The 26,225-nt window shown below is 46.6% G+C and overlaps 1 protein-coding gene across 1 annotated transcript in view; it reads left to right on the forward strand.

Moving 5' to 3' along the window:
• MYH9 (myosin heavy chain 9) overlaps positions 14,290–26,225 on the forward strand; it is a 67,645-nt gene continuing 55,709 nt past the window's right edge. Inside the window, exon 1 of the mRNA XM_021386142.1 lies at positions 14,290–14,445. The gene's annotated coding sequence lies outside the window, so the exon portion shown is untranslated. The remainder of the gene's footprint in view (positions 14,446–26,225) is intronic.

Here is a 26,225-nt window from a genome sequence, read left to right on the forward strand (position 1 = left end):
AGGGAGACGGGACAGGAAGGCCCTCGTTATTCAGGGCTCGCTAATTAGATGGGAATGTTATCTCCAAACCAGATGTCTGCTCTGACCTCCCTCTAACCTCCTGCTGGAAATCAAAACAGACGCAATTGTTTGTTTTAAAATAACAAAAATAAGCCTTTGGGGTGAAGCAGGAAAATCTGGCCCGTGGGGTACGGCTGGGGAGGGAGGAGGGCATGCAACCAGATAAGCTTGGCGAGATATGCCAGGTGGCAGAGCTGGAAGGGATGGGCAGAGAGCAAAGTCCCATGGCTTATGATGGCTGTACGTATGTGCTGGATCCTCTCAGAAGAGAGGGCTCCGGGCAGACCTTACAGCAGGTTTCCAGTATCTAATGGGACGTCTGGGAAGGTGGGGAGGAGCTCTGGATCGTGGAGCATAGTGATAGGACAGGGGGGAATGGCTTTAAACTAAAAGTGAGTAGGTTTCAGTTAGCTATAAGGAAGAGTCTTCACAATGAGGGCAGTGAGGTGCTGGCACAGGCTGCCCAGAGAAGCTGTGGTGCCCCATCCCTGGAGATCAGGTTGGGTGGGGCCCTGGGCAGCCTGAGCTGGTGTGTGGCAGCCCTGCCCATGGCAGGGAGTGGGGCTCAGTGATCTTTAAGGTCCCTTCCAACCAAAGCCATTCTATTGTTCAGTGGTTCTAATCCATATCCTGCAGCAATGGTTGCTCAGGATCAATCCCCTACCAGGCATGAGTTCCCATCCCATCCTTGCTGGGCTCTGTAGGTCCAGAGGTGGAACCCCTGGAGGAGGCTGAGCTGAGCCTGAATGTCACCTCCCCACTTTGCTTTGGGGTTGACTAAAGGGTGCAGCAGGAGGTGCTGATTCCTGGAACGAGCTCTTCTTTTCAAACTTAATCCCAACCTCCTTTTGCTCATGGCACCTAAGGCAGTCCACAGGTTATCTCAAACTAAAGCAAACCCGGTGACACCAACGATTGCTGATTCCCATCCTGAGCTTACAGTAAGAACCTGTTTTATTGTATTTCTGCCATCATCTTCTATAGCCGGGGAACAAACTTTGCCCTGGTCTGAGCACTTCACCCGTGCTGAGGCCCAGCACGCTCAGACTTCTCTTTGGGCCGCAGCCTGCCCTGCCTGTCTACACAGCATCTGAAAAACAAAAAACCATGGCCTGCACCAAAGTGCCCCCTCTCTCTGGGCTGTGCAGAGACCCCATGGGGTTTTCTCTCCTGGAAGCAGTCAGGGTGCCCTGTCCCTGCCTCCCACCTGGCTGGGGCTCTTGGACAGCCTCGTATCTCACATCCTGTGGTGCCTTTCCCCAGTCCCCAGCCCGTAGCTCATCTCAGCCTGTCCTACTTCCCATAGCTCATGAAGTCTGCTGAGGGATTGCTCATCACAGTATGCTCCTGATACCACAGAAGGCACCGTTTATTTGCAGCTCTGTGTCATTTTCCCTACCGTTGTCCCCAGGCCAGCAAGTGGGTAAAATCTTTGAGGTGTTCCTTCCCACTTACCTCCTTTCAGACCACTTTTGGCCCACGAAGGAATGGGTATTGTTTTCACTGTGCTCTAAAGGCTGTGCCTCACAGGTATGACCTCAGAGGAGTAGCGAGGCATTGCCCTCAGGCAGCATCACCGAAGCAGAACATGATCTCTGTTGTCTTCCAGCTCCGGCTGCTGCCCAGTACACCCCGCCTCCACTCAGCTCAAGCCACTGGAGCACAGCAATAGCTGAGAGGTGAGTAATGGAGAAGCTACCTGACCACATCCACCTGGTAAACATCTCCAGTAACAGTGGGGGGGAGGACATGCGACTGCTGAGGCAGAGCCACTGGAAGAGAAAGATGGTGCCTAGACGCCTCAGAGTATGCATGCTAAAATTAATTATGTTAATTCATGGTATCACTGAAAAAGAGACTTCCTGGCCTCCCACATCTGTGATTCCCTCTGTCCTTGTCTGGTTTGACACTGAAAAGTCCTTCCCACGATCGTGCATGTCCAGCACTTCTCTAGCACCCAGGCACTTGGCCGGACCAAGGAAATGGTTGAGCTGGAGACACAGCTCTTCCTCTTGGTTCGGGCCAGTTTCCAACCAAATGGAGCTGTGAGATCCGGGGCTGGCAGTGGGAGTGCAAAGGTCAGAGGAGGGAGGGGAGGAGGAGAGAAGGGGACTTCTTCCTCTGGGGGCTGCCCAGGCTTGGGATGGCTTTGCACAGTTTTCAAACCACAGCCCTGACCTTCTGAGGCTGAGAAGGAACAGGACGTTCCCTTGAAGCTTGTCCTAACCCAAGTCACTTATCCCAAAGGAAAGGCTGCTCATCCCCTCCTCAGCCTGACACAGCCCCCAGGCAGTCAAAGGGTGACTGTGGTGGCATGCTCAGGAGAGAGGTGGCCCATCCCCTGCTCTTTCCCAAAACACAGCATCGTTTTTAGGAGGTAGGTGCCATGACACCTCTCTTTTCTTTGCCCACTGAGAGAAACCGGGGTGATGTCCTGCAGGTTGGCACCAAGCTCAACACCAGAGCTGCAGACCACACCGTATTCCTGCCCCGGTCCAGCCACCTCACGTATGTGATCTGTTGCCTTGACTTTCCGTGTCCTCGGTCGAATGAACTCGCATTAGGAATGCTGTGCACATAGCGACCTTATCTGATGACAGTGACATGCTCAGCGTGTTTATGTTTAGTCTTGTTCGCAACCAGCGTACAGAGCTGGATGGGTCGGGCTGGGCTGTACAAACCCAATGCCAACGCGTGCCCTTGGCCGGCAGTGCTGGGGGCTTCCAAAGCTGGCAGGGAGGCAGCCCTTTACGCACCGTGTTTGCCAGCTGCAGCTTTTCACACACTCGCCAGCGCCTGACAAGCTGCACTGGGGGGAGGCTGTTTGCTTCCCCTTCCTTTTTTTCTTCCGATTCTCAGTGCTATCGCAACCAGATGGGAATAGGTTTCCCACGTCGGATGTGGGGGACTCTGCAACCCATCGCTCCCAGATCCCCGCGGAGTCCCCAAAATGCAGAAAGCAGCGGTTTCACCGCAGCTCTGCTGGGCGGAGCAGGGCAGAAGGGAGGGGAGCGGGGCTCTCGCGCAGTTTTTGCCATTCCAGCAGCTGGGCCGCGGGAGGGTTCCCAGGGTTTTTCCCAGGAAGGAGGTCAGGGCCGGCCGGCCTCCAGCCCCGGGAGGCCCCACCTCCGCGCAGCCTCCAGCGCTGCGCTCCTGCCCTTATAAGGCCGTGCTTGTTGCCGAGGAAATAGATACGAAAAAAAAAAAGCCATAAAAAGCTGTGTGAGTGTTACCTGCCCCGCTCTGCAGGAGCCTGGAACTTCGCCTCGGAGAGCTCCGTGCTGACGAAGCCTCCATTCTGAGATTTCATCGTTTGCTTCACTAAGTGCTGTGGGAGGAGGCTCAAAGCTTGGTGCACTTTTTTCCCCCCCCCTTTTTTCTGCTGCTCGTGAGCCAAAAGTTTCCATGCTTTGAAGGGTGGCACTTTCCCCCTTCAACTGAGCGTTTATTTTCCGGGGAAGGGGTAAGAGGAGAAAGCAAACAGCACAACAACACTCTTGCAAAGGTGGTACGCAGCGACATTCACATTTCTGCTGGCTGCTTTTGGGTCTCCCTCCCATAGAGAGGATTCATGGGGGGCAGGCAGCGTGCTGAGCTTGGCCCTAATCCTGCACTGCCTCCCTTGTGGAGCATGGGGACACAGGGTGCATAGGGACACGTGGCTGTCAGTGTCCTGTGTCTCCTGCTTATAACATGAGCCTCCACATACTCCATCACAGCATACTCCATCACTTCTCAATGGAAAAATGATCATCTGAGGGCATAGTGCCCTTTCTGAGCTGCAGTGCGTTCCAGCAGGGAATACCCAAATGCAGAGGAGACCCTGCTGTCTCCTGGAAGGAGAAGCTTGCTATGATGAGGAAGACACCATGGGCTTGAACAGCAGCAAAGCCCTACACCAGCAGTCAGTGACCTGGTGTATCCATCAGACAATAACTTGCCTGTTTCCTAATGCAGCTGAGTTTTACTCCTTTCCCCCTTCTCAACTTTAAGTAATGAAGCAATTCATTGTCAGTGCATATTTTAAACACTGACTCTCGTGGTTCCTGTCTTAGACCCAGCACACACTTCCCAAAAGTTTCCTGTGGGCCCCAGCTCCAGCATTTGAAACATTTTCTGTCGTATGTGAAGTGGCTGTGTGCTGCCCTGAGATCCTTGCTTCCTTGACCTGCCCAGTTAGTCAGAGCAGGATCCTGTCCCACATCCCACCTGCTCAACACTATGGGCATCGGGGCCAGCCTCTGCAATTCTTCACTTCTCATTTTCACCTCATGGAGCTCATATGGTTCAGTTGGGCATGAAAGCTCCCTAGGGAAAGGAGCAAGGGCTGATCTTGGCTTGAGAAGCAATCTGCACTACTGCAGTGCAGTAAGAAAGAGGGACTGTAGTGTGATGTGACGCGATAAAAGAGGGAGTGCCTTCAGGAGATGTCTCCTCCAGAGAGAAGAGGGAGGGTTGTTCCCAAAAAGAACCACTGTACTTGGGAAGCTGCCACTAGGCTACTCTTTCCCCAGTCCCACTTCACTACTGCCCTCCAGGCAGCTCCTTGGGCACAGAGGCAGCCTTTGGGGAGGATGGGTGGAGCACCTCATCTGTGCTAGTGTAGTGGGTGCACAGGGCTGGAGAACGGGTGGCATGGGAAGCGTGTTGCTGTTCACATGGACACTGAATCATGGCTGGGTTAAAGTGCCTCCCTCCACCTTGCTCCAGGAGCCCAACAGAAAGCAAAGAGATCAGAGAGCGGCAGCACGAAGTTTTGTGCCATTGTAGGGCATATAACATTTAATGTTCAGACTTCACTTGTCCTTTCCCCAGTTTCCCATCCCTGGGATTGCCTCTTCCAGCTCTGAGGCAGAAAGACCCCAGCTCCTCAGTTTCCTCTTTGCCTTGTAGGAGGAAGAGGAAGGGTGCTGGTGCCACGGTGGCTGCGGGACAGTGCAGTGCCAAGAAGTGAGATTGTGGTTATCAGGGTGATGCTGGGCTCAGCTAACAGGTGAAGGGGCAGAAGCCTCTCCCTTCCCAGCTGCTGTGTGTGAAGGATCAGGCAGCCAGGGCACACAGAGAGGTGTCCCGAGGGCCAAGCATCTGTTTTATGCAAACCTGGCTTTGCAAATTGAACTAGTGCTGAGGTAGCACCCACTTCAGGACACAGGAGTTCAAATCTCGTTCTTCCCTGCCCCAGGCATTTCCACCCAGAGTCACCTCCAGGGGAGCACAATCCAGGTTTCCAGTTTTAAAGAAGATATTACAGTGATCTGAAGAGACCTTGAGCTCTTGTATCCTAAGAAGCACAAATAAGGCATCATTACGTGCATCTAATTATATATATTTTTTCCACTCCTGCTTTACATATTTTCCTGGTTGGGATTTTTTTTTTCCTCCTTCTTAATTAGAAGACTAATTTTAGAAATTAGTTTTGTCCACTCTGAAAAAGGAATAGAAAATGAGTAAAAACGTGGTAGCACGGAAATGAAAGTGAGCCTGGAGAAAGGCAATTGTTTATAACCAAGGGCTTCAGTTGACTCCTGTGCCTAATTAACACACCACAAAGGGGTGCCTTTGTTGAAGGCTCCACACCCTGCTTTTCCAATTAAGGTACAAGAGAGATCATAACAAAAAGAGCTGGGAGACAGCTGGTATGTCCCCTAGCAAAGCCAAACCTGACTTAGCATTCCTTAAGTTAAAAAAATAATAATACACATACCTCCTCTTCCTGCATGTATTTTTCTCTCCATGTAATGCAGTACTCCCTCTCATGGCTTCCAAGTAAGAACAAAACCCATATCATTCTGATTCCCATCACTGATGTGTTTCTAAACCACAGGGAAGAGGGGTCGGGCTGATTATTTTCAGGGTTCTGATGGCTCTTGGAAGAAACTTTGCAGGAAAGCTGAATCATCGGATGAGCATCTAGTTTTCATCTTTTTGTGTTTTGCTATCCCACATCTAAGAGGTGGCTTATGGGAATTCAAAAGGCTTTTAAATATGTACATTCTTCTGTAAAGAGTCAAAGAATTAATAGGCTTCCATACTGTCTCACGATTAGCCGTAAATGCGTATACAGGTGAGTGCTAAATGTACAGCACAGTTGTCTTTGAGGCAATGACAGAGCAGCGAGGACCACAGAATCATAGAATCATTTGAGATGGAAGAGGCCTTTATAAGCCATCTAGTCCAAATCCTCTGCAATGAACAGGGTGCTTCTGCTCCACGTGTGAACAGAGAATGCAAGGAGGGAGGAGACAGGACGTCCTAGTATGCTTATTTAATACACTTCACGTTTTCACCCAGTACATAGAAGAGAGTAGAGCTATCTTATTTAGTATTTTAGGTCTGTATGATGCTTGGACCTCTAACTCGAAGTCCAGGTACTCTCCCACCAACTCCCTTCTATCTCCCTGCCCAGAAGGCAGCGGGGCATGCAGGACTGCTTGCCTTGCAGCCCAATGCAAGCAGCTGCTCACACAGAGGGATTCATAGAGCCCCTGAAAACATCTCTGTTCTGTGGGTTTGGTTCTTCTAATGCTTTCCTGCCTCTTGATAGCTGAGAAATACTGCAGGGCGGGTGCTGGCCGGAGGTTGGGCAGTCCAGCAGCCTGCTGCTCCTCAGTGACGTATTGATTTTTGACAGGAATTCGTTATACAAACACACAGAGTGCCCCTTGAGTTGCTTTCTTTGTTGCAGAATAATCCCAGGAAATGATGCTCTCACAAATGGGGAAAAATGTGGCTGCATTACGTGGGGCTCTTGGCTGCATCTTGGCTAAAATGTGGTTCCCCGCTGTGCTGATACCTCATGTATCTGTTGGTATTTTCTCACACCTTGCAAGGATAATGCCTCAGTAAATCCCCAGGGCTCATTTTCTGCCTTCTGTCCTGGTACTATCAGTTCTTTAGGTCTTCTGTTCCAGGGGGCTGAAACAAGGATGCTGCACGCATCTCTGCCCAGCTTCCTGCGCTGCCCCATATGTTCCCAAAGGCTGTACAAAGCTGTACAGAACAGTGCATGCTGGCAGTGGGAGGCCGGAGGATCTGGGAGAATGGAGGAGGCTCTCAAGGGAGCAGGGAAGAAAAAAGTCCCAAATGTGGGAGGGAATCTTGGCAGAATGGAAAGGGGGGTTGTTGAGCAAAGCACGCGCTGGCTTCAGCCACACAGAGCTTGCAATATGTTACACTGAGAATCTGTGGGTGTGTTTATAAGACCTGCTGCTGACTTGGATGCACAAAGGATGTAGCCTCCTCTTATCAGAAAAATGTGGCTCCAGGCTCGCAGAAGAGGGTGAATGCTGGCGTGACTGCACATGAAGTCTTCCTTCTGGCTGTAGAGCCGTAGCCCAACAGAATGGGCCCAAAGCTTGGCTTTGACCGGACCGACTTTGGTTTCTGGCAGACAAAAGCAGTGTCTTTAGTTGTGGTAGGCTATAAACTAGTTAGTTCCCCTGCAGTTCCCACAACAAAGCTGCAATGGGCATCTGGATGATTTTCTACAGCGCTGGAAAAATCCCTTGTTCCAAGCATCTCTTGGGTATACTTGAATATTTCAAGCTAGTTTCACTTTGTCCTCAGCCAGCTCACTGGAATGAGAACCACAGAGTCACTTCATTTGAGCAAATATTTGGCCTCGATTACTCTTGCAGGCTGAACCCAAAACCAAACAGCAAACATGAGGTAAGCTGAAAGGCACCATTAGTGCACACATTGTAACCTCTGGAAAGGCAGCAGGCTTGATGTGGGGCCGTTCCCATGTCCTGCAGGGATGAAAAAAGGGAGACTCAGTTCCCTCTGGAGGAAGAAGATGCCTGGGGAGGGGGCAAGGGAATTGAACATCCAGTTAGATGCCTTTTGTGTAGAGGTCTGTTAGAGGTGAGTGATGAAGAAATGCAGTTTAAACAATGCAAGCATTGTGCAGTAGCTAAACACCATTCACCTTTGCAGATTCTCTGAACTTGGTCCTGTTTCCTCGCTACTCTGTTCTTGATTCTGTTTTCAGACTGGGCCCAGCCTGAGACCAAGGAAGGAAAGCAGAGGCAGAGGCAATGTATAGCTCTCCATGGCCCTACCTAACCAGGAAAGTAGTGTTTCTATGGCTTTGGCAATCTATTCCAAGTACTTTCTCCTTATCAGTATCTGATCCAGGCCTGGCCAATGTGTTTGCTACCTCCGCGTCACAAGCATGACAGCTGCAGGGCGACAGGGATGTTTATTCCCCTTTCAGCTTATCCTCTACTGAGTAAGAATGCCCCCAAGCCCTTCTGAACTCAGGAATCTGAAGCATTTCTTACCCCCTCTAAGAAAGGGAGAAGGACAAGGAGGAATTTGAGATGGTAATGAAGGACCGGTAGCAATCGCTGAAAGACAGAACTGTGAGGCCAGGGCAGTCAAGACCAAAATTTCATGCCTGGTACCGGCTGAATTATTCACTGGAGGAGCTAAACCACAACAGCTTCTGTGAAAATGATCTTTGTTTTCTGTTGCAAGGAGATGGCATGTTTATTTAACGTAACAGGATGTGTTCTGCTGGCATTTTGGACAAGCTGGGTTAGGCTCAAGGCAGGCAACTCAGATCTCAGAAGTTGCTTGGGGGGCAAAGATATTTTTGCCGCATGGCTTGCGTTTCTGGTTTATAATTCCTTTTGTATGATTGCACTGGATGCCAGCTTTTAAAGCTAGATAGAAAATAGCAAGCAGCAGGAGAACAGGGCTAGAGGAAACACGGTTAGGAAGGGGATATACTGAACTAAAAAATGTATCCTGCTTAGCACAGTGCTTGCATTTACATGGCAGCAATAATTATATTTGAATTCCTTGGAGGTAAAGAGCTCTGGGACATTGTTCTTGGTATGTCAGATCAGGAATGTGGTGTCTGCAACCTTGCATAATGGAGTTGCAATTCCATTTTGGGGTTTGGAGGAACTCACAAGCTCCAAGGAGAGCTTTTCCCTACCTGAAACAGAAGTTTTCATTTAGGTGTGTTTCAGAGGACACTTCCCGTGACTTTAAGCACAGCTGTGACAACTTGCTTTCCCGGTTAGGTTCCTTCTACAGCACAGCATCAGTTCTGTTGTACTGAAAGGAGGGTCTCTGGTGCAAAGTAAATTTACTTAATGTGCTACCTAACTGATGGGTAGAGATTTATGCCTCTGACCTATACCCTGGCTGAGCAGAGATGCTGTATGTAAACGCTCCATCTTCCAGCTGCAGGTCTTGTCGGTAGTACATTAAGAAAGTAAGAACACGTTTCTCTTTCACTAAATCTGAAGCAAGAACCACAGCGAAGGGACAGGAGTTCAGCAGGTCGTTCACACAAGGCAGAGTGGGTGGAGGGCTGGGGAGAGGTGGAAGATGGGAGAATAACTGTTCTAAACGGTAGCTGCAGCTCTTCCCCTCCTCGCCAGCCTTGGGGTTCAGGTACACCTCCCTCCCATTTTCTCCGTCACCAAAGTCAGTTTGAAAGATTCTTGTTGCAGCCCCACCATTTAACCCCTCCGGTTGTGCTGATGCATCTGTCTCCCTGTGGGCCTGTAAACTAGATCAGTGAGCCAATCTTACTTTCTCAACCTTCTTTTTAAACTCCAGCGAGCCACTTTGCAATATAGTTTGTGAAACATCTACGTCAGCACTACTGTGGCAGCGGTGGCTGTGACGCAGTATGAGGAGTGAGTGGCTGGGGGGAGAACAGATGACATCTCAAGCCAGTTTGGCTGACAAAGACAGCATTATAAAATTGCACCCTGACACACGAAAATGAGACAGTGAAGCTGTACCTTCTTCAGAAGCTGGGTAGGCACATGAAGGGTAACCTCTCCATGTAAGTAAAAGGCAAATATATTCTCTTCCTGCTGTCTGCTTCTGGCCATGTCTGAGACAGGCTGCTGGGACACATTTGCATTAACGTGGTCCCATGCAGTTCTTTTACATCAGCTGTTCCTGGTAGAATTTGGATGAACAGAGCTAGAATTTGAGCTTAAATAGTCATGAAATTTGTAAGCTCTGATGCCCCAGTGGGAACATCACTTGCTTTCACTCCTTCCACATCTTACGTTCATGGTTTTCCAGCTTCTGTGCTTTCACAGTTTGGATTTGGCATTTGTTACGGGAGCAGAACAATAAAGAATTGGCACAAGGGGAAAAGGAAGTTATGTGCTAATAGATGGTGCCTAAATTCCAAACAAATTTCATGTCATTCAGAGAACACAGGCAGTGAATAGGGAAGTCCACAGTAATGTTGCTTTCTCCTCCTACATACTCAATTCCAAAGAGCCATTTCCTTCTGTTACAGTATGTAAAAACCCTTCAAGTTCTCATCTGCACTTACAGCAGCTGCTATGTATGGGTGTCTGTATTAAGGGCACTCCAGAGCTGCTTTTTTAATTAATTCTAATTATGAAACTGCTCTGAAACTACTGATGTTTCAGGCATCTGCAAAAGCAGACTTGAGGCTTCTTAGCAATAACAGATTGTGACATTCTCCAGATCTGTATGCGTGCGGTTTCTGTGTGTAAAGTCACTGTGGTTAGCATTTAGCAATGTGACTTCTCTGATAAAGTAAACACCTTTTGTCTCCTGTCACTCTTCTTTAAGTCTCTGAGAAACTCGTTTTGGAAGAGATTTCTTCCGCCTTGCAAAGCACTTGGAAATTATTTGTCAAAATGAATTTGGACACTTTGCCTTTTGTCAGATATAGAAATCAAATGTGCCCAGGTTCAGTGTTCATCACAGAAGTTCAGGCTTCTCCCAGGGACTGCATCTTGCCAATAAACCTCAGCCTGATTGTCTTGGATTAGGCCACTGTAGGGGAAATCAGTATCATTCAGCAAACTCAGTGTTTCTTGGTCCATAGTGAAGACTGGCAAACTGATGAGTAACTTCTGGATACTCAGCACTAAGGGCTTTTCTTTCCTCTCAGAATACTAAAATGCTGTTATTTTACTCCCACCAAACTTGTAAATCTAGCTGCTGTTGAGATGCTGGTTTTCAGAATTCAATGACCATTATAAAGATGCTGGCTTACAAGTGTCGATGGAAGATGTGAGTGGCATTGATCAAAAGGAGCAAACAAACATCCCGTGAATTTATAGACAGTAACGGATGTATAAAATTAATGTTAGCTTTTTTACTCATACTTCTTTCTTTCTGAGGTGTGTCTCATTTCCCGGGTAACTTCCTGCCATCAGATCACCACTAAAACCCTTTGCACTTACTTTCAAAATAATCCAGCTACAGAAAATAGACTTTTCAAATCTGACTTGCCTCAACCACCATCCATCTACACATCTGAGCACTAGGGAAATACGCAGAGTTTTCAAAAGAGGTGGGATACTATTTCATATGGAACAGGGTGGTGTAAAACAGCAGCAATCTCTGTTTTGAGTTCAGTTTTGATGCTTGAAGTCATCAAGAAAGTTTTGCCATTGATTAAACTGGAAAGGAACTAACTTCTCAATTTCTTTATTCAAGAAAAAAAGAAGCCAAGCCTGAAGAAGACACTCCAGCCTGATCTTAGACTGAAATCTTTGACTCAGGAAGTGCAGAGCACATATGAAAGTATGAGAGCCAGAAAAGAGCAAGAAAACTTGAAATGTTCCCAGATCATGCACTCCTTAAGAATGACTGACAGTCTTTTAATGTCTGCATTTCATACTTGCTATCATTACCTTTTGTTTCTCACATTACTACTGTTGTCATTTCATTTTTGCCTTTTGCATTCTCTTGCCCAGCTGAGATCTGCTGCTTTTATCCTTCAAAATCTTTACTTAGACGTGATATCAACTGCTTGCCTCTGATTACCTTCCTTAGCCATTTGGCTGAAGACACAGCCTCTCCTTTTCTTAAAAGGTTTTTGATATATGTAGTAATCTTCAGTATTTACATTGCCTCATTTTCAAGGCAGAAGTTAATGCCCTGTCCTTCAGTCACTAAATATCCTTTTTATATGTTTGTCGCTTTTTCATGGTTAAGTCATGAGACACTGCAGACCATGTCCCCATTTAAGGTATCCGATCACACACGTATCTCTGATTGCCTCATGTCACAGTTCCAGCTCCCTTTCATCCTTTGTCTTAATGTACTAGCTAAGACCTATGTTCTCTTCTTGCTGCCAAATCCTTATTTCTATGTCATACCTATATTTATACCACTCATCTCCGCCTTTAACAATGACACCTTTGTATCCCTGAGGCTCAGCTGTACAAATCTTTCAAAGCTCTCAGAGATTTCTCCCACTGCCTTTCGTGTCTCAGACATCAACGCCTGGCATTGTTTCCAAACTGCGTCTATGAATCTTTCTGAGCCAGAAGTGTTTCACTTGGACAAGAGGTGCTTACTCAAAACACTTCTCTGTTGATGTCTTGATTCCAGCCTCTTTCACTTCAGTTGCCTCTGTGATATTATCTGACATTACAGAATCACAGAACTGTAAGGGCTGGAAGGGATCTCTAGATATCACTTAGTGCAACTCCCCGATAAGGCAGGTTCCCTACAGTAGGTTGCATAGCAAAGTGTTCAGACACGTCTTCAGTATCTTCAGAGGACGAGACTCAACAACCTCTCTGGGCAGCTTGCTCCAGTGCTGTCACTCTCACAGTAAAGTTCTTCCTTGTGTATGTATGGAACTTCCTCCGTTTCAGTTTTTTTTCCCATTATCCCTTGTTCTGTTGCTGCACATCACTGAAAAGAGCCTGGCTCCATCCACTTGACTGCCGCACTTTAGGTATTTAGTGATGAGATGCCCCCTCAGCCTTCTCTTTCCCATGCTGAACAGTCCTAGGGCTCTCAGCCTTTCCTCATAAGGGAGACGCTCCAGGCCCCTCATCATCTCAGTGGCCCTCTGCTGGGCTCTCTAGAAGTTCCCTGTCTTTCTTGATCTTGGGGATCCCAGAACTGGACACAGCACTCCAGATGTGGCCTCAGCAGGGTAGAGGAGAGGAGGAGGATCATCTCCCTTGACCTGCTGGCCGTGCTCTTTGCAATGCATTCCAGGATACCACTGGCTTTTTGGGCCGCAAGGGCACACCGCTGGCTCATTGCCAGCCTGTTGCCCATCAGGACACTCAGGTCCTCTCTACAAAGCTCCTTTCCAGCAGGTCAGTCCCTGACCTGTACTGATACATGCGGTTATTCTTGCCCAGGTATAGGACTCTGCACTTGCTCTTGTTGAACCTCATCAGGTTCCTCTCCACTCATTGCTCCAGCCAGTCTAGGTGTCGCTGAATGGCAGCACAGCCTTCTGGTGTGTCAGCCACTCCTCCCAGCTTTGTATCATCAGCAAAATTGCGAAGGGTGAACTCTATCCCTTCATCCAGACTGTTGATGAAGATATTGAACAAGACTGGCTCTGGTAACGACCCCTGCTGTTGGCGAACTCCACCCTGAATTTTCTGTCATCTGCAAATCTGCTCTCCTTATCGAAGCAGGGAGCCCTGAAGGGAGGTAGCCTTGTGTTAATGTGCAGTAAATCTCATCTTTACAGCCGGATCTGACATCTGGCCTCGCGCACACCGTATTCACTTCAGACTTTTGTCTTGTGTCTTGGCTCCCGCTTCCTCCCTTTTCCCTGTTCTCTGCTTCAAGTTTTTGGAGACGGCCGTAGCGGATGCCAAGAGGGAGAATGACATCACCTCTCTCTTTTCACACCTCTACTGTTTTGGCGTGCCTTCCCCGATCCGTTTCAGGCTCACTGCTCAGCACCAGGGGCTGGCTATGCCCGCGTTCCCACTCGCCCCAGCCCTGCCCTTTATGGGACGTAACGAAATCCCAATGTCTACCATCCCACCGCTACCAGAGGACGAACGGAGCCCGCTCCCAGCCGCCCCTCGGTAACAGCGCTTCCGCCGGGGCAGCGCCCCGGCGCCCACCCGGCGCGGGGCATTGTGGGGCCGGGCTGGCACGGCGCGGCGCCTTGTGGGAGCGGCTTAGCACGGCGCGGGGCGGCGGGGGAGGGGAGAAGGGGAAGCGCGGCTCGGCCGGGCCGCGAGCGGCCGTAGGGCTGGGCCGGGGCGGGGCGCCGCGCCGCGCGCTGCTAACGGCAGAGGGCGCGAGGCGCCGCCCCGTCCTCAACGGCCGCCCGCTTCCTTCAACGGCCGCCTCTTTCCTCACACGGCCGCCCGCTTCCTCGCCCTCGCCCCGCCGACGTCTCCTATTGGTGCCGACGGCTGCCAGTTCTCCCCCGTCCGGCCTCGCTATTGGCCGGTGGGCGTCGGGGGGGCGGGACAGCGGGCGGTGCCTCTGTACGGCGGCTCCTCCTCCCGGCCGGGCGCCTGGCAGTGCCGGTGAGCGAGAGGCGGTGGCGGCGGTGCCTGCGGGAGGAGCCGGCAGTGTGCGGACGCCACTCTCTCACCGCCAGGAGCGCAGCGCGGCGCTTCCCCACCTCGCCGGAGCCTGGCTCAGGTAACCGCTGGGGTGTGCCGGGGGGGCGGGCTCGCTCGCTCGCTCCGTTCTTTCCTCGCGGAACTCCGCGCCTCTTTGTCCGGCGGAGCGCTGCCCCTCCGAGCTGCGCGCCTTCCCGTGTTCTTTCCGGCCCGGACGCGGGGAGCGCCTCGCCGCCCAGCCTGCTGCCCCTCGCCGTCCCCCGGCCCTCCCTCCCTCTCACCCCCGGGGCGGCCGCCTCTTCTCCTCTCCCTGCCCCGCCGTCCGCCCCTTGGAAGTAACGGGAAGGGGTGAGTGGGACCGCTTGGCAGCTGTCAGGGCTGCAGCCTGAGTCACGGGCTGCCCGTCCTCCCGCAGACATCGCGCTGGGCTTGGCTTCCGCCCTCACATCTCCACTTCCTCATTCAGCTGGGGCTGCAGAGTGAGGCCAGGAGGCAGAGGGAGGAGGGAGTGACAGGGCAAGATGAAGCTTGCAGCAGGAAGGCTTGCAGATAGCTCGCTCTCTCAGGCATCACCTCCGACGGGGTCGGGGCAGCGCTCCTCCGTGTCTCGGTGATATCCCTGCAGGTGTGGGGAGGACCGAACCTCCAAGCCCCCTCGGGAGCGGGTTTCCTCAGGTGGAGTGGCCCCTGCTCTGCCAAAACGCAGGGTGAAAGGAGCTGTGAAGAAATACCGCACTCCTGGTGGAGAAGCTTTATGTGCCCTACCTGTTAAACTCACTTTTCTTTTCCTCCTTATGGCTCCTCTCTTTGTTTTCCCTAGAAACGCTGTGTTCTTCAACTTTCCTCTTCTGTACGTTTTCCTTCTGCATTCCATGTTAAATGCCCTGAGCCACTCTCTATAAGCGCATACTAAGAATGTTGGCTTATCTCTTAACTAAACAGCTCTGTCCAAAACGGATCCATCTGCCGAGTAATGTATAAGAAAGTTGTGCTTCAAACCTGGAGAGATATTGCACTAGATGGACTTTGGCCTCCATGCTGATGTCGGTGCCTCTGCCCTACACTATAAAGAAATATAAGTTAATCTGCACGGAGGCTGTGCAGCTGTGGCTTGAAAAGCTAAATTGCACGTCCCTAGCTCTCGTATACATCTTCTGTCTGCAGACCTCGATATGGTGAAGTTTTACCTCCCAAATAGCAGCACTCTAATCAGTTGCTGCTTGTGTAAAGATGCTTTTGAAATTAGTCACCAGGTGATGATGTGACTAGGTTCACTTATCCGTGGCGTTCCAGTGGAAATGGCAAACCACGACACAGATATTTATTGACTCATAGATGTACTGTCTGCAACTGTGGCTCTCCTTCCTGAAGCTGGAATGAGATAAGCAAATATTTTTGTTAACTGGAAAGTTGTAATGGGGAGGGGAGCGACTGATAAGTGAAACTGCTTTTGGCACAAAAGGATTTCGAAGTTGCTGATCACAACCACCATCGCCTGTATAAGCATGAGATGCTAACCTGACCTTGTAAAAATAACTACAGGGTGAAATCATGCAGCAGTTCCATGAAGCTCTGCGTCAGGTGCAGGTGTTTAAAAGGACATGTACCCCTTCTTGAGAGCCTTATTTGTTGTGCTTATTTGTAGCGTGTGCTGTCTTGCTGGAGGTGGACAGGCAAAGGTTTTAGTGGCTTAAAGTTACCTGCAAAATTGCTAGTAGCTGATAGAAAAAGGTCAGAACTTCATGTATTTGCTGTCTTGGCACCTTACAGTGAGTACAACCGGTACTAAGCTGGTGAATTTTGTGGTGGTTCTTGTAATGCGGAGTCATCTCTTGGGATGATTGAGTGGCCGTGTTAAGATTTGATTTGGAAGTTCTCTGGTGTCTTGAGACTTTGACCTCAAAGTTTGCTCAGTGAGGCAGCAGTCGTGGATGTTTCTGTATAAGCAGGCTGATGGAATAGCTGGGTGTCTATCTCGAAGAATGGCTGTAGAAACTTAAGGTCTTTTATTGGACTTTGCACAGATTGTAAGGTCACTTATACCGTAGTTACATATGTTTTTTTTCTCTTTCAAGTTATTCCCATAAGAAAAAAAAATTACCAGGGTGGTATCTTCATCCTAAAAGTAAAAGAAGGAATGATCTTATTTTATTTTTTCCATTGTTCTCTTTTAGGTGCTTTTTGATACGCTTCACAAAACTTTAAGGCCACTAGGTTGAGAGCACTGTGCCTGAATTTAAATGAATCATTAATAAGCGCTGTAATAAAGGATACCATTAAATGTCTGGCAGAGGTGTAGGGGAGAGATGAAAAGAATTTCTCCCACAGGAGGATGAGGCGACCTGTGTTGTCCCTCACATTATTTTGGTGTGTAAAAACAAGGTGTCAGAGGGTGAAGGTGTGCTCTAGCCGTGTCATGGCTGGCGGCTGTAATACTCGCCCTTAAGTTGAAAACTATTTCTAGTGGAGTCTGATGCTGCAGGTGCTTAAATTCTTCTCGGCAGTACTTGGCACTGCAAATATTCCTTCAGATATGCAGAGAGGCTTTAGCACCACTGCAAGCTATCTTCAGAACTTGAACCATTACTGTCTTAGCAGGTTTTTAAAAAGTATTGTACAGAATGTATGTTATAACTAATAACTCACAGGTTAGCGCTCCGTTCTGGGAGCCTCAAGTAGTCTGCCTATACCCAGAAGTTCAGGGTTTGTTCTGTTAATGCTAAACAGCTGGGAGAGGGCACATACTGTAAGTGTTCTGATTTCTGAGCCCATTTTGGAGTTCTGCATCTATTTTGCAGAAGGGAATTACTCGATACCTTTGGGTCTGGAAATCTGATGTATGTTCTGCTTGAGCCTTGTGTCTTGACCACATTGATATATTGGTGCAACTGTAATAGGGTGAGTTTGTGAGAGGACCCACTGGAGGTACAGGAAGTCTTGTGGTTAATGCAACGTCTACCAAAGAAGGGAAGTCCAAGTTGAGGTTTTATCTCCCACCCTGTGTGCTACATCTGCTTTCTTGCACAGTGACTTCAGGTTATTGGGTAACATACTGAAACTAGCTGATGACTAAAGTGCATTGTGGAGGCCCAGAGTCAGAGTACGCATCTACTAAGAGGTTTCCAGACCTTTAATCCTGGGTGTAGGGCTTAAATATACTTCTGTTCGTTTCACTCAAAAACGCACTCGGTGCCCTCTACCATCATTCTGATTTTTAATTTCTTGTATGAGTATCTTTTTAGTCTTTGTTTTCCTAGCTAGTAATTGAGGCACGGCTGTTTGCATGTTAAGTAGAGAAATTGTGTGCCTGACGTTAAGTCTTTTGTGGGTTGGAACAAAACTATAATAGCATAGGATTGCCTACAGCAGCATTGTTTTTGCTGGCACTCGCTCTAGCTTAGTGGTGGCTTGGTGACCTTGTACCTTACATTTCTTTTCAGTTGAAGCACATCGTGGCTCTAATTGAGTTTTCTGGTGTAGAAAGATATGGAAATTAGCGACCTGATTTAAATAGGGTATGATGAGACAAAAACACACATGCAACTTCTGCCCTGGAAGCTAATGCAAACGGGTGTTGTCCAACTAAATGAAATGAGTCGGCTTACAAGTTCATCTTACTTTCATGCCAGTCCTTAATTATGGTTCAGTCCTCTTACTTTTTTTTAGCAGCTGTGAGAACTTGTTCTGGGCACCTGAAGTAGTAATCTCAATGCTGATTGGTCTCGCTATGCCGGGTTATTGTAGCACTTGAACATCTCCTCACCGGACTCCAACCCTTGTTCAGCGTAATGCATTAGTCCTACGGTGACGGCCTCTCAGTCTGTTTGTGTTTGGCACCACGTGCTTTCTCTCTGAGCATCCTAAGTTAGAAGTCTGAAGAACTACTGGTGTCTACAGTTTTCCAGTGATGGAACTGCATTTGAATTCACTGTACTGGGAACAAGCACTGCAGAGTCATGTCCTTTTTAAACACAGCGGAGAGGAAATGGTAAAATTGATCTAGCGTACTTGTCTACTGCAAGTTATTTCTTAACAAGTATTACAAATGTATTGCTGTTGGGTGCAGAGAGGTGTAATAAAATATAATTCTGCATGCTGTGGTTTGACTCCGTGACCTCTTTATGAAATGTATACCCCTAGAGGTTTGTACGCAGGGTTTGGATTCTGCTTGTCTTCATGACTGCAAGTTTAAATTTCTCTTAATGCATGTATACTAACTCTTCTGAGAGCAGTAAATAAAACCACATGGATGAATGATTTTGGTAAACTCAAGCTAATAATCAATATATATTGAGGGAAACTGAACTTGGAAACTTGTATCGTGAAGTCTGTGTAACTGATGAATACTTCTATTCATCAAGAGCGACCATTTTAACGAGTCTCGGCAGGAAAACTATTGTGATATATGCCTCGACGCTGGACTGAAGTTGTAATTTAAATGAAAGCGAAGTAGATATTCAGACTGGTAAGCAAAGAGATTCTGAGAAATACAACAGCTTAACTTTGATAATCCTGTGTGCGGTCAGGCTTTTTTTTCTGCTGGGCTGCTTCTTGTTTAAAATATAAGATTTAAAGCATGCTCTTGTGATGGTTTACTTCCTGTTTAATTGTCTGTAGTGATCAGAGTACTACATTCGTCTCTGTTTTTCTTTAAAGGTCAAGGCTTGAGCAGTTCACTTGAATGTAGGCTCCCCTAATCAGCCTTGGAGGTATAGAAGATTTGACTTCAACCAAAGTGGAACTTGTCCAGTACTCAAAGCAGCTGGTCTTACTGGCACACGTAGAGTTGATCTAAATAGTCATGGGAAAAAAAAAAGAGGAACACTGAATTAAACTTAGACAAAGCTTCAGCCAAAAGTTTAATTTCAGTGGTTTCAATCTTTTTTTTTTCTCTAAATGTGACTTAAAGCAACCTGCTTATTAATTTGTAGGTACACTTTTAGTCACTGAGCTCTTTCTGGCAAGGGTTGTTATGCTTCAGGTCTGCTTGCCGTTTAGGGCAAGAGACTTTGGTCTTAATGTTCTCAGAATCAATACAATTGATTATTTTGAGAAAATTGAGTGCGAAAAAAACCTAATTAACAGTGCATTTTTTTATAATTGATAGACTGTTAGAACTTAAGTATATTCAAAGGAATATATAATGCTTAAAGGTAAGAACTTGACAAGTGCTAAATGTAAATCTGAAGTCATCTGAATGAACTGGGTGAGGAAGTTCTTAGTGAAGCACACGGAATCATTTTGTTGATGAGTTAAATTGACTTCTAACAGATTTTGTTTTTCTGTATATGAAGAAGAATGCAGTCTGTCTTCAGCTTTGGCTTAGTTGTTCATAGTTTAGTATGTAGAGGAGACTGTGTACATTTCTCTCTCTTTTTTTGGTAATGGTGGTGTGTTTAAGGTGCAAAAACTGTTTAAACCGTGACTTAAAGTTTGTTACTTAAACTGGTTCATGTTGTTTTTGTGTTTGGGGTTAAATTGCAGCATGAATGCTAATAGCAGATACTAGTCTTTGACCTCTTGTTATGCAGTAAAATATGCTGAGTTATTTTAATGGCCCTTCCCAAGTCCAAGTTTTGCTTAGATGAACTTGAGCTTAACGCAGTATGTGAAGGGATATGTGAAATGGGAACACATAAATGTGATGAGGTAGATGATTAGTCATAATTTTAAAGTGGGATTTTCATCTTATTAGACAAAATGGTGTAACCTATGAGATTTATGAATTTGTGTATTGCCCAGATAGTGCTGGTATATACACGTGCATAGTCTGTGTATTGTCATCCACTATATACTAGTGGGGTTAGCCTTTTACATGTTGTTTTTTTTTTTTTTTTTTTAGGAAAAACATATGTATCAGCAGATTTAAGTTGTGTTATACTCCTAAAAATCCAATGTAGATGTAACTGATAAATATTACCACATCGTGTGATACCATTTTTATCCCCTCCGGTAATGGTTCGCTCCTGCTTGTGCAGATAAGGGGAAGAACACAGGTTGATCAGAATCAGCTTCAATGCTTCAGAGTGTCTGGTTGTGGAGAGTGCTGCTAATTGTGGTAGAAACACATGAAACAGCTCTGCTCCTGTATGGTCAGTATTTCCTGAACTTGTTTTTGTCTTCTTAGAACAGAAGGCAAAACATTGCTGGAAACTTCCAGATCACACGTGCCTCCTTTTATTGGGAGAGTGGAATGTCAAAGCGTGTGGGTCTGGTGAGAATGGGAGAATTTCTTTTTCTAACAATGTTTTTCCTCTAATGCCGAAAGGAGAGGGGAGGAAGAAGTGTTCCTTATGGCCGTAATTGTAACAGTTCAGGTTAGCTTCCTGCTTTACATGCCCTTCTTGCTCTAAGTTCACGTTGAAAGTCAAGAGGCCTTTTATGTCCTTCAATACAAAAATCAGTGCTATGGGAGGGCACAGTTGGGTGAATTCTAAAATAAGAGATGTCTAGCGCTGGTCCTTGTTAAAGATTGATATATTTGATGCTTTGGGAAAAAAGCATAGGTCAGGACAGAGCAAACTAACCAGAAAATGAGCATGAGGCTGAGCTGTACAGGACAGGCACTCTGCATCAGAGGGCATTCTCTAGGACAGTGGTTGTGATGGAGGGCTAAGTTGGGAGCTGTGAAGCTGTGAAAGACCTTGGCTGAAAAGGGGAAATGTTTCATTCCCAGTGTTTCAGACCTTTCAATCCCCTTGATAAATAAGTATAGGGTCAAAGAAAGCTGTTTTCAGGCTGACCTCCTCACACATCCTGAAGCTTGAAGCTTAAAGCTGTGCAACTCCTCTTTCCGTGTAGGAGTTGTTGTTGTTCTTGTGTTCAGAAAGTGTCACTGTCCTGTCTTCCTGCTCCCACCTCAAAGACTGTCATTGCATACAGGAGTGGGTCCCTTTAATCTCTCCCTGCTAGCTGGATGAATTGGAAGTCAAACTCGGACCCCATAGATGTGGTTGACCTATCCATGGCAGGCTTTTTGCCTACCAAGCTGCTGTTAATGGTGAAGGAGGCTATTTGAAACAGGGAAGAAAGTGTGAGATATAGCAGCAGGAGGCTGCTTGGACGTGGTCGTGGTTTTGCACAGCGGGTTGAGTTGTGAATGTCTAGAAAAGCTTGATTCTCACCGCAGTGTAAAAATAACCCCTTTAAAAATGTCTTGCCAGATGTATTTGCAGTGTTTCTTGGTTCTTTCTGGTACGATCAGGAAGAAAATTGTTTTTACCAATGTTGAGATCAAAGCTTGTCTCTGCTAACGGAAGTGAGAATAATTGTTCTTGTGAGATAACTCGATCTTAGCCACATACTTGCTAAATATTTGTATCTAAAAGACTGCAGCAGAGTCATATTTTTTGTCCCTCTCTTCTAACTAGATATAAATTATTCCTAGTTCCCTCTTGCAATGAAACCTGGAGTTGACAGAGATGATAGAGAGTGCTAATTGTTATAAAGCCGTCTATTAGCAGAACTGCTTTGTACTTGGGTGCCCCTGAGAGTTCTTGGCAGATAGCTTTTTTTTTTTTGCCTTAAATCAGAATGTTAGGGAAGGGGTGAAAAGTGACCCTGCGATAACAAGGACAGGCTGAAACTTTCCAAGAAGTTCCCCTTCTCTCGTGCGATGTCCCTGGGGAATTCTGTGAGCCTGATCAGAACTTTTGCTGGAAGTCTCGTTTTCAGGAGGCATAATGGCCTGCAGAGCAGCTTGAACAGCAGGGATGGGCTGCAGTCCACTGAACTACAGCCGTCTCCTTAAGTGGGATTACTTTGCTGAGTGGTCACGAAGAATGCGTTCTCCCCCGGAATGTTTTCCTTGTGGGCACACTGTCTCTGGAAGAGGAATTCTCTCCTCTGCTGAGAAGGCATGTACTGTACATGCACTAATGAGAAACAACAGTTGCAGAAAGTGTATTATGCAGGATTGTAAACTTTGAATATTTATTCAAAGCGAATAGGGTTGGGTGGCAGCCAGCCTAGCTTTGTCATGCTAAAGACTGGACTTGAAATTAACAGGAGGCTGCCCTCCCCCTCCGTAAACCGGTACTTGGGGTGTTTAAACAACTGCACAGGCTTCAGAGAACTGGTTCACTTTATTGGTGCCGTGTTCATGGTAATGTGCCTTTGTATCTCACTGCAGTAATTAAAATACAGGGTAGCACAACTCAGGGATGCTCTGTGTGGACATACTTGCCCATAACCTACAGATTAAGTTTCTTTATGGCATGCAGCACAGTTGCCCAAGAGCTTTTCTGTGTTTTTATAGTTTGTGGTGAAACTTGTGCTATCCCATTTTTCACCGCTTAAGTACCCAAGCTTAGCTTGTTCAGATCTGCATTAATTTACATTATATCCACGTGTGCTTAATTTGTAGCTTCTGATTGCAGTGTGAATCTAATCTTGCTCTTTTTGTGAACGGTGGAAAAGGTGACTACTAACCTGACATGTAAGGACAATGTCTTACTTGTGTAGGGCTTTGTGGTGTTTGCAATTTGCCGTGAAAAGTCCCAGCTTCACAGAGCAAACCTCCTGTGTCAGCTGTTACAGTAGAATGTGCAAGTGCTGCCTCATGCATACCAGAAAAGTGTTGCTTGACAGCTGATGAAAAGAACTGGATATGCAGAAATTGAGAAACTTTTATTCTGTTCTTGTTCTGATGATGCCTGCCAAGTACCTTTAGGCCACCTGGAAGAGACAGAATTCCCTTCAGTTCCTTTCTTCTGTCTTGCATGTGGTCTGGTCAGTAGGTCCTTCCTGTGTAATACAGACGTTGCTTCTATGTTAGGTATTGAGATACCTTCTTTCTTCATTCTTGGAGCCCTTGGAGCTTAGAGGGAAAGTACTTCAGCACTCTACCTTGTGTTCAGCTTACGGTAATAAACATGGTAGCTGACAAGTCTGGGCAGCGCTGCAGTCAAACTGAATATGCAACAATAATTGCCAGCTATCTGCATTCCAGTTGTGAAATAAAGCTTTCAACAATGCATTGTGTGCGTCAGAATGTGACTTGAGAGGAAAGAAGTGAACTACAGTAAGCCTAATAGCAACCATTATGAATCCCAAAGAAAGCTGAACTAGAAGAAATGAGTCTGTGTGGCAGCACAGCGTGCTGAACAACAAGGGTAAGTGTAACCGGCTGCCTCTTCAGCTCAGGAGGCTGTCTGAGGGAGTATTAATTGTGAATTTGTGTACTTGCCTGATGTATTCCCCAGCGGAGTAGCTGAAATTTATGATTCTTGAGTTTTCTTCTGAAGCATCAGGCACTGGTATGCCACAGTGTACCAGGCTTGAGAAATGAGCGGATATAAGCAGTCCATCAATCTCAGCTGCGTGACATCTTCTCCCTTTCCCTTTACTCTCCTCCTCCCCCAGCAAACCATTTCTCACCCTTAGTGATTCAGGCTTCTTTTCTTATATAGGTGTTAGCACAAACTACTCCAACTTGTAAATGACAAACTTCACAGTTTTCATTCCCTTTGACATCTTGGTAGGTGAAGCTGAGAAGTGTCTGTCTGGCACGTCCTAAGCAGATGAGAGCTAAGCGGTTTCTTAGTGAATCCAAGGGAATTAATCTGTTTGGGGTGAATCTGGCCCACACATCCTACTTGCACTTTCTAGTTGCCCTTACTGCAACTGTTTCTGTTGATTTGATGGGCAGTGTTCAGCTGACTGGGGAAAGTGAAATAGTTGAGTTTGCAAAAGTAATTCAAGTATTAGCTGTTCAGATGGTACATTTAACAGGGATTTCTGGCATGAGAGAGTTACTGATCAAACTTAGTTTGAATCACCAGCTTCTCAATGCCGGGTTATTTTTAAATGCTGCGTATTAACAAAGAATTGAGTTTCTTCACTGAGGAAAGTTGAGTTGTAATTGAAATGGCGCTATAAGTGACTGCTAATGCTGTAGTTTCCTAACATAAAAGTCATGTGCCTGTAGAAAAGGTGTACATTCCTGCACTCTGTGAAAGGGCTTCTTGTATTGCAGGCTATTCTGTCACAACCTGCCGAAGGTAAGCCAGCTTGAGAAAGAGCATGGGAACTTGTTCCTGGAATGATTCAAAGATGTGAGATGCATTTAAAAAATAAAAATAAAAAGAGTTGTTTGCTTAAACGTGTCTGCATTGCTATTTATTGTTCGTTCTTTTCATCACCTTCATGTGAAGGGTAGTATCAAAGGGCACTGAATGAGCTGTGTGAAATCACAGAGAGTTCTTAAAACAGCTTATTACTGCTGGGTACGAAGCAGAAGAACATTTCTGGTAATTATCTACTTACATGCTCTTCTGACCATATTATGGTCTTTCAGCTTCAACCCTTACTTCCATAGCTTAATGTAATGCAAGCTCATCTTACAGACCAAGTGGCTCAGTCCTAGGAGCAGCAGTTCTCTGGCTGCTGACAGACTTAAACAGTGTAAAGGTGGAATAATACAAATGGCTCTGGAAAACTGAATTGCAAACAGGTTATATGTGCTTTTGGTACCTGCAAAACACTAGTTCAAAGGACAAGACCTTTAGCAGAAACAGCTTTTAGACCTGGCAAAGGTGTATTTTCGTGGAACACTTGATGCCTTAAGTAGGGAGAGGAGTGAGTGAAGCGTCGCATAATTGGAGCCTTACAGCCATGAAATTGTAGCGAAGGCTAAGGCAAACTTCTGTCCGTATGATGAATTCAAATTAGGGTTTTGGGTAGTTGTGCCTAGTTCAAAGGGAATGCACGGCATTTTAACTTAAAGCCAGCATTTAGTTTATTCATCTCAGAAGAATCTGCGGGAAAATGTGTAAGTAAAGGTTTCTTGTAGTCGTTTTAAGATTAGCTTGCATATTGATGATGCCTGCGTCCTCTCCTACTCAGGACCTTAGGGATCACTTTTTTCCTCCATGAGTAACTCTGTGGCTTCTTTCTGGCAATTATGTAGCTTGTGAAATGGGGTCAGAACCTCTTTTGACACCTGAAATATGGAAAACAAGCTATGTTTGAGCAGCCTGTTCTTCAGACTGCTGGGAAGCACAACGGGAGCACACAGGGTTAATAGGGAAGTGACTCTGGTATTTAATTTTTGGAAACAATACTAGGAAGGAGGCATTTAAACTGAAAACAAGGATGGTCTGTCTTCCTTCTGTATTTTTTTTTTTTGTCTATTACCTGTAGACTGGTATGGCATCAAAAACAATGTTGTTAGTGATATTCTCATTTGACAGTTGCACAATAGCTGGGTGAAGATAAATGTCCTTTCCCCACATCATTATCTGCACCCCAAATTCAAACTACTGGGCAAACAAATTGCTTCCTAATTTGTTCCTAAAGTGGTAATGACTTGCGTTCAGCAGGGCTGTTGTTGAGTTGCAGTTCAGTGGACCGACTGACTGACTCTGTCCCTTAAGGAGTTCTCAGAAATGCTCCATGAAACACATGATAAACTAGGAAGATAAGTTTTGGAGACCACGAGACAGAGCTTGCTTTATCTGATTTCTCTGTTGGTACCATTCTTGTGGGCAAGGTAAACTTAATGGTTGGTTTGTGGCATTACTAGTTTAGAGGCCCTGTAGGGTAGAAGTCAGCCGTGAAAGGAGCACTTAATACCATGTTATTTCAGCACGATCTTCCTGTATCTTAGTTTTGGTACCTAAGGGTTCTTCTGTTCTGGGCTAGTCTGAGATGGAAATGAGAAGCAAGACTGTTTTCTGCTGCCATGCATTAGGGTAATTCTCAAGTGTGTTTGAAGTTTGAGGTGCACAAGGTCTTTTAACCTCCTTGCTGTTTAGTAGTACTGCCGTAAAACAAACACCCAAAACAAAAACAACCCCCAAAAAACCCAACCCTTAGTGTTTGGTGAGATTTTAGAACAGCTATGTTAGGCCATCTATT

The sequence above is a fragment of the Numida meleagris genome, chromosome 1 (genome assembly GCF_002078875.1).
Source record: "Numida meleagris isolate 19003 breed g44 Domestic line chromosome 1, NumMel1.0, whole genome shotgun sequence".
Classification (NCBI taxonomy): domain Eukaryota; kingdom Metazoa; phylum Chordata; class Aves; order Galliformes; family Numididae; genus Numida; species Numida meleagris.